The sequence below is a fragment of the Dipodomys spectabilis genome, unplaced genomic scaffold (genome assembly GCF_019054845.1).
Source record: "Dipodomys spectabilis isolate Male_0828 unplaced genomic scaffold, ASM1905484v1 ptg000448l, whole genome shotgun sequence".
NCBI classification, from domain to species: Eukaryota; Metazoa; Chordata; class Mammalia; order Rodentia; family Heteromyidae; genus Dipodomys; species Dipodomys spectabilis.
In genome coordinates, this window is record NW_024871125.1 from 518,111 (window position 1) to 526,074 (window position 7,964).

At 40.6% G+C, this 7,964-nt stretch overlaps 1 pseudogene; it reads left to right on the forward strand.

Moving 5' to 3' along the window:
* The first annotated feature begins 3,256 nt into the window (after nt 1-3,256).
* Nucleotides 3,257-7,027, forward strand: LOC122097981 (annotated as a pseudogene).
* The last annotated feature ends 937 nt before the right edge of the window (nt 7,028-7,964 follow it).

Here is a 7,964-nt window from a genome sequence, read left to right on the forward strand (position 1 = left end):
GAATGAAGAGTTTTAAATTTTATAAAAACTTCATATATTCATTGTGCTAATGTACAGAATCTTCAAAATCCAGAAAATATTGGTTCTGATTATTATTATTATTTTATGGTCTCAAAAAGAAATTGAAGCATTCCTAAATGGTCATGTTATTCTTTCCCATACTCTCTAAGGTCTTTGATGTGCCTCTAAATGTTACTGGTTTCTGCAAGATAAAAGAAATTCCCTAGTACCACTTGAAATGTAATGCTCTCCGTTAGAGTTTATGAGAAATTTCTAACTTCCACATAAATTATCACTTCAGTTAACTCTATTAGTGTAAATTGTGTCTCTCTTAGGAGCCACAGATTTGCTAAACATTAGTCAAAGAAATAATAGAAGCCATTCTTATAGGAAATGATCAGTTAAAACAATACTTTTGTTTATGAGTATGTGTGTTGTGATTTGGAGTTTTTTCATAGAAGTAGTGGGGATGGAGCACAGGGTCTTGTGCACACTTCACAAGATCACTACCACTGAGCTGCATCCCTATCCCCTCGTGTGCTGTTTTGAAATCATGATGTCACAAGCCTGTAATAGGAATCAGTATAGCAATTCTGGGATTTGCCATGCATTTATGGAAACGCTGAGGAAAGATGAATTTATAAATGTTCCTGGATGTGGTTTTCATATCCTAACATTAGGGAAACATTGATAAAGAACAAAAAATTAGTAGGTTTCTTGAGTGCTGAGAACAACCATTATCATTTGGGTTTTTTTTTGTTGTTGTTCTTTTGTGCTAGTAATGGGGCTTGAGCTCAAGTCCCTTAGCCCTTTTCACACAAGGCTGGCTCTCTACCATGTGAGTCACAGCTACAATTCTAGTTTTTTTTTTTTTTGTATATAATTGGAGATAAAAGTCCTGACTGGATTAGCTGCAAATTGTAATCCTCAGGTCACAGCCTCCTGAGTAGCAAGGATTACAAGCATGAGCCACTCATGTTGAGCTGTCATTTTGGTTTTTATCAGCCCATGAAACACATCTTTAATACTAATTTTCATGTTTTGACATTTTAAATTGTGGTGAATTATAAATAACCAAATTTCCAATATATAAGTGTTTAAGTTACATTGCTCATATTCATAGTGTTGTGCAACCACAACCAGTATTTAAATTTTTTATTGCTTCAAACAGAAACTGTAGAGCACATGGGCAGCAAAGATGGCGCTGGGAGAGAGTAGAGTGGGCAGAGCCCAATTGACCTTCTGATCAGTGCCTAACCAGTCCGTGAAGGCCTAGGTGCATGATAGGGTATGATCTTGACAGTGATTGGTTCTTCTTCCTCCCTTGCCATGCTACCCGCCCTTTTTGTCTTTAAAAAGTGCTGCTCTCTGTTAATAAATGAGTTTTCTACCTGCTGGATTTGGCTCACCCCTGTGTCTGATTGTTTCCAGGGCTGAGGGAGGCTGGGGAACGGGTGAGCGCCGCACTTACCTTTCCTCAGACCCCGTCCGTCTTTCATGGGACGGACGAAGACCCAACAGAAACTGTATTATCATTAATCAATAAATTGTCACTCATCTCTTCCTCCCTCTAACTATGGACAATCTCTAATCTGCTATCAGTTTCTGTTGTATATTCTAGATATTTCTTATAAGTACAATCCTACATGAGCTATGCTTTTGTGTCTGGTTTGAAATACTTAGTTTTATAATGTTTTTCAAGGTTGGTGCAGTCCATGTTACAGCATGTACAGAGTGTCATTTATTTCTTGTGGCACATTAATTTCCACACTATGAGATGCCATATTTTGTTTATTCATTCACCTATAAATGAACATTAGGAAGGTTTCTATCCAGTATTTATAAATAAGGCTATAATGAAAACTGGCATCCATGTAAGTTCTATTGTCCATTGTTTGTTTGTATCTTTACAAATAGAATTGTTGAGTCATATTGTAATTCTATGTTAGACTCTTTGAAGATTCACCAACCTGTTTTCTATGTGGTTGTAACATTCTACATTCTCATTAGCTTAGCTGTGCCAAAAGAGTTCAACTCCTCCTCTTTTCTCCTAGTCCTGGGGCTTGAACTCAGGGTCTGGACACTCTTCCTGAGCTTCTTTTGCTCTACCACTTGAGCAACAGCATCAGTTCCAGCTCTTTCAGTTTATGTGGTACTGAGGAATTGAACCCAGGGCTTCATGCATGCTAGGCAGCACTCTACAACTAAGCCACATTCCCAGCCCATTTCTGTATTTTTTTAAAAGTCACAATCATTGTAGAAGGCATGAAGCAGTATCTTCCTGTGATTTTGATGGCATTTTCCTAGCAACATTGGGGTTGCTTAGTGGTGATTTATCTCTCTGCTTTGAAGAAATGTTTGTTCAAGTTCCACAACTATTTTAAAGTGAATTTCCTTTTGTGTTACTTGATTGAGTCCTTCATATTTTCTCTGAGGTTAAAATCTATAATATATAGTTATTTTCTCACATTATTTAGGTTTTCTTTTAGCTTTCTTGGTAATGAAACTTGGTCTGTTTAAGAATAGTATCTAATTTTTTTCTTTGGATAAAAAGGGATACAAAAGTTCTTAAAATAATAATAACAGCCATAATTAAAAATGCCATGATTTTTTCTCTCAGAGGATCATTGTTCTTAGTCTATAATAGATTAATTAACCTCTTTTCTCATGTGTGTAAATGAAAGCTGCTTTTAGTTAGGATCTCTAGAGTTTTTCAGAGGTTAAAAAATGATAAAATTTGAGAAAACTAAGTATTTATTTCACTTATAAAACAACTTTCTCTCCTCAACCTGAGTAATTATTTATACTATACTACTGGAGTTAGCTAATATTAATTAGAGGAAGGACTTTTGTACCAAAGGAAGGGATTGCATAAGTTGTGGGAATACAAGATGTATTGAGGAATACTTACAAGCTTCTGATATATTTTAGAAAAAAAATTAAATTTAAGAGTATCTTCATCAGGCTGGGAAGTTGGCTCAGGGGTAGAGTGCTTGCCTGGCATGCCTGAGGCCCTGGGTTCAATTCCTCAGCATCACATAAGCAAAAAGAAAAAAGCCAGAATTGGCGCTGTGGCTCAAGTGGTAGAATGCTAGCCTTGAGCTAAAGAGCTGAGGGACAGTGCCCAGGCCGAGTTCAGGCCCTACAACCAGATCCCCCCCCCCCTCAAAAAAGGAGTATCTTCATCATAGGATCTACAGAAGTTAAATGAGTCGTGAACAAAGTTGAAATTTGTCCAAACGCACAGAGTACAGAGATGAGACCAAAGTGGGTAAGTACTATCTGGATCTCCTCTCTGTGAAATATCCTCCACATATTAATGGGATAAATGGAACTTTTCCCAAGCACACACAATTCATACACTCAGGATAGAAGCGATTCCATTCAAGTATAGGCTTTGGAGGAATTTAACATTCAAAAATAATTTCAAGAGATTCTTGATTATAGTTGACAAAAAGGATTATATTGACCTTTCAGTTGCAAAGCTTTATCCCTATTAGAAAATCTTCAAAAAATGATTTTGTGACTTTGGAGAAATAATTAACTATAAAGCTTCATAAATTATATTAGGAAAATAAGTTCATAAAATGAAGAGTTGATGCAGAGTTATGAAAGACTTCATACTATTATTCAAAGTCTCTTGGAATCAAAATCTCTTCTCAGTAAGTTTTGAGAAAGTAGAAATGTATCTAGTGTTAGAATCATGGATACCTAAAACATTGAGTCATCCCAAAATTCATTGTATCCCTGAAAAGTACATAGACTTCTAGTACCTTAATGGCACTCTCATGTGGAACCCAACTATTTGTCTTGGCATTTAAAACTGGGGAAGTGTTTTCCAGGGAATGAACCTTTAAAATATTCTTTTCTAAATAAAACAAAGGAAAAAATCCTTCTTAAATAATTCTTTAAAAGGATTCATCAGCTGCAGAGATCTGACCTTATGGGTATCCGGGATGTGCAGGTACAGCAGTGCCCTTGTGGAAGGGCTCTGGGAAAGTGGGGCCACACTGAGCTCCTGGCTAGAATATGCTGCCAACTACAGGCAGAGCCCTGTGCAGTCAGGTGACCTATTGAAGTCCTCATTTATTTATTTGTCATTGAAGGCAACTTTGAGATAGTGGTGCAGGCCCTGAAATCAGCAGGTATGGCTGCTCTGCAGGTGCACTGCCCCTCATTCAGGGACGACAGCTTGAGCCCTGGGTAGCTCCTGCAGGTGTTAAGCCTAGCCAGGACAGGTTAGCTGTGCAAGCTGGAAGTGGCCCACAATGTGCGGCTACATGCTGGCATGTGCAGCAGTTGTTAGCCCAGGTGGGATTCCCTCATCTGACTTCACTCATCCTCCCCATCAAGGCCTTTGACACACCCTTCACTTCTGTCCCAACTTCTAAGGGTGAAGACTGCCTCCTTGGCTCCATCTCCTGAGAGCTCAGTCACATGACTTACCTGATAGAGCTGAGTGTGGCCCTCTCCATGCTGACAGTGAAGATCCAGATTCTCCTAGGGTGAGTCTCAGAGACTGAAAGGAAGAGGGATGGGTCAAGCACTCTGGTCCTTGGCTTCACAGGCTGTAGGGGCACTGAGTGATAGGTAGAAGAACAGTTTATTCACAAAGCCCCAAGCTCAATGCTCTCTGGAGCTGCACATAAGAGAGCACAAAAGAGAAATAAAGAAGTTAGAGGACCAGGAGTGATCCAGAATAGTGAGGGACCTCAGGGGACTGCTTCTAGTTAGAAAGAGACAATGTGTAAGGTAGACATCAAAACCAGGCTTGCAATCCCAACACTCAGAAGCCTGAGGAAGAAGGAAAGTGAGTTCAAGTCCAGCCTGGATAACATAGGGAGACTGTCTCAAAAAACAAGGTCTGGGGGTTGAAGGTGTAGCTCAAATATTAGAGTACCAGCCAGTGAGCAAAAGCATCAGATACTGAGTTTGAATGGGGTCTTGGTCTTCAAAATAAGTAAAGAAAGAGAGAAAGAGACAGACAAAGAGAGAGAGAGAGAGAGAGAGAGAGAGAGAGAGAGAGAGAGAGAGAGAGAGAGAGAGAGAGAGAGAGACAGAGGAAGAAAGAAAGAAAGAAAGAAAGAAAGAAAGAAAGAAAGAAAGAAAGAAAGAAAGAAAGAAAGAAAGAAAGAAAGAAAGAAAGAAAGAAAGAAAGAAAGAAAGAAAGAAAGGAAGGAAGAAAGGACGAAAGAAAGAAAGAAAGAAAGAAAGAAAGAAAGAAAGAAAGAAAGAAAGAAAGAAAGAAAGAAAGAAAGAAAGAAAGAAAGAAAAATAAGGGCTAAAATGTGCCTTGATGCTACAGTGTTTGACTAGCACATGAAAAACCCTGGCTGTAATTCCTAGCATAGATAGGAGGAAGAGTGGGGGAAAGCAAGAAGAGCAGGACAGAGAGGGAAAGCGGGAGGGGGAAGGGAGAGGGAGAGGTCTCTGTGAAAAGAACATGCTAACTAATGGGTCTAGAATGTTGCTTTATAAGGCAGAGCTAACTATAGTGACTCCTGTAGTTGTCTATTGTGGTGCAAAAAAAGTTCCCAACACTGTGTGACTGGCATTATCTCAGGTCAGGTATAGAAATCTGGCTCAGCTGGTTGACATGAGGTTGTTGTCAGCTGACTGTGGGACTGCAGTATCACCCTGGCCTTTCTGAGCAGATATTAACCCAAGATCATTAATGGGAATTGGGGGAATGCCTGGCCTCCTCCACAAGCAGGATTCTCATAAGGACTTAGCTAATAGTTTCACCCATTTGCAGCTATGATATCAAGAGGGGTATGCACAAACAGACAGTGAGGGACTCAGTCAGAGACAGGGTCCAGCTGCCCCTTTGCTGATGCTTGCTGCCAACACTATCTAAATCAGAATTATTGGATTGTGGATATGGTGCCTCAGTTGGGGATGTCTGGCTTTCCCTTCGGGGCTCTACAGTAATGGATTCTTCTATTGTTAGAATAATGGCTCTTTTTTCTTACTAATGCCTCATTTCCCCTGTAGCAAGCTCTCAGAGTGGATGTTCTCTCCAAGATCATGTACATAACTCCTTTCATATGAAAATGGTTGTTGATAAAATCTGCCATTTAGGTGAGATGAAGACAAAGGTTTCATTGGTTCAGGATAATTCTGAACCACACAGCAAGCCCAGCAGCTGTAGACTGTGTGAAAGCAAGGGAGCCAGGCTGCATCCCAGTGAATCATATTTATGGACACAGACATTTGCATTTCATGTAGCACCATGTGTCGAAACTATTTTCACAGACTCCATGCAATCAGGTAAGAACAAGACTTGCCCTGCAAGTCTTTGTTCTCTGTGACAGACAAGCAGATGGATTGCTCACATCCATTGTTGCTCACATGGAACTCCTCTGATTTGTGCTGATTACTCCATGTTCTACAGCCCCTTCAGGACATGATTGAGAATGCTGGACCTGGCCAATTGTGCTCTGAACCATGTGGACATGAACTTCTTGGAAGACCGTATCCATGCTGCCCAGCTGGATGTGTTGCACCTCAGTAGACACAATCTGCTTCATTTATATCCCTCTACTTTCCTCAAGCTTCGGCAACAGGTTGCCCAGATAGTGCGGGTGTGGACCCCAGTGGAGTGTGCTATTACCCATAGCTATGTGGTCATGATGATCCTGGGCCTGTGTTCCTGCCACTATCTCTAGGAGCTCAAGTTCCTTGCTAACCTGCTGTCAGTCTGCACCCTCAAGTGCCTCTTCTCTGCACTGTGTAAACTCCCTGAACTTCATTACATGGAGTTCCTGGTGCCTAAGGAATGCTACCTGGAGAGTACCAGGATGAGCTGGCATGTCCACATATGATCAGTAGAAATATGCTTGATTGCAGAAGAGCTGCATGCCGTGCTACTATGGGCCAAGCAGGAAGACATCCCCACCTCCCACCACTCTTCAGGAGTTTTCACCCAATAGTTAATGAGACCAGCAATGACCTTTGTGCTTTCTTTCTTCAAGCTTTGAAAACTGCTTTAGAAAACTTTCCCAGAACACTAAAACAAGTAGAGTAGGCCCTTGAATTGTGCTAAGGAAATGTCTTGCATTTCAACCAGCCCTGTTGCCCAGAGATCAATCCCTATATCAGATCCTAAGCCTGAGATGTAAGCAACTGTAGTTTCAATGAAAAACCCTTGTTAGAGAAAGCTGTAGATACACATGACAGACAATGTAGGAAGAAAACATGCCTCCTAAATGTGACATCGGAGGCCCTGGGGTTCAAGTCTTTGTCCTTTTTTGTGCCAGTCCTGGGGCTTGAACTCAGGGCCTTTGCACCGCCCCTGAACTTATTTTACTCAAGGCTAGCACTGTACCACTTGAGCCACAGCACCACTTCTGGTGTTTTCTGCTTATGTGTTGCTGAGGAATCGAACCCATGAATTCATGCATGCTAGGGAAGCATTCTATCACTGAGACATATTCCCAGCCTCCTGGGATTCAATTATAGGACTAGGTGAAGCTGTTACAGCAGAGGTCCAGGCATTGTGGTAGAGTGTTCAATTGGACCTAGGGCAGCATGTGTTGGAAGCAGTAACATGGAAAAATCAGATCACTTGTCACAGAATACAAATAAAAGGTAATGGATACATTTCTTATCAAGCATTGTTGCCTCCCACTTTGTTTCCTCTTACCATCCCTAATAAGAAATGTACTCATTACCTTGCTCATGTACTCATGTAATTGTAACTTCTCTGTAAGGTATTTTCACAAATGTGTGTGTGTGTGTGTGTGTGTGTGTGTGTGTGTGTGTGTGTATGAATACAAATAAAAGAGATCTCATAGAAAAACAAACAAGAGAAAAAGACTGAAAATGAAAAGTAAAATGGAAAGGGAACCCGACTTTTGGGCCTAGCAGAAACTCAGCAGATCTGGTAGGAATTATTCTGCATGGTGTGGCAATATTTCCTGGAGAATGTTTGCAGGGAATAGAAGCAGGGCTGGTTTTTGGTT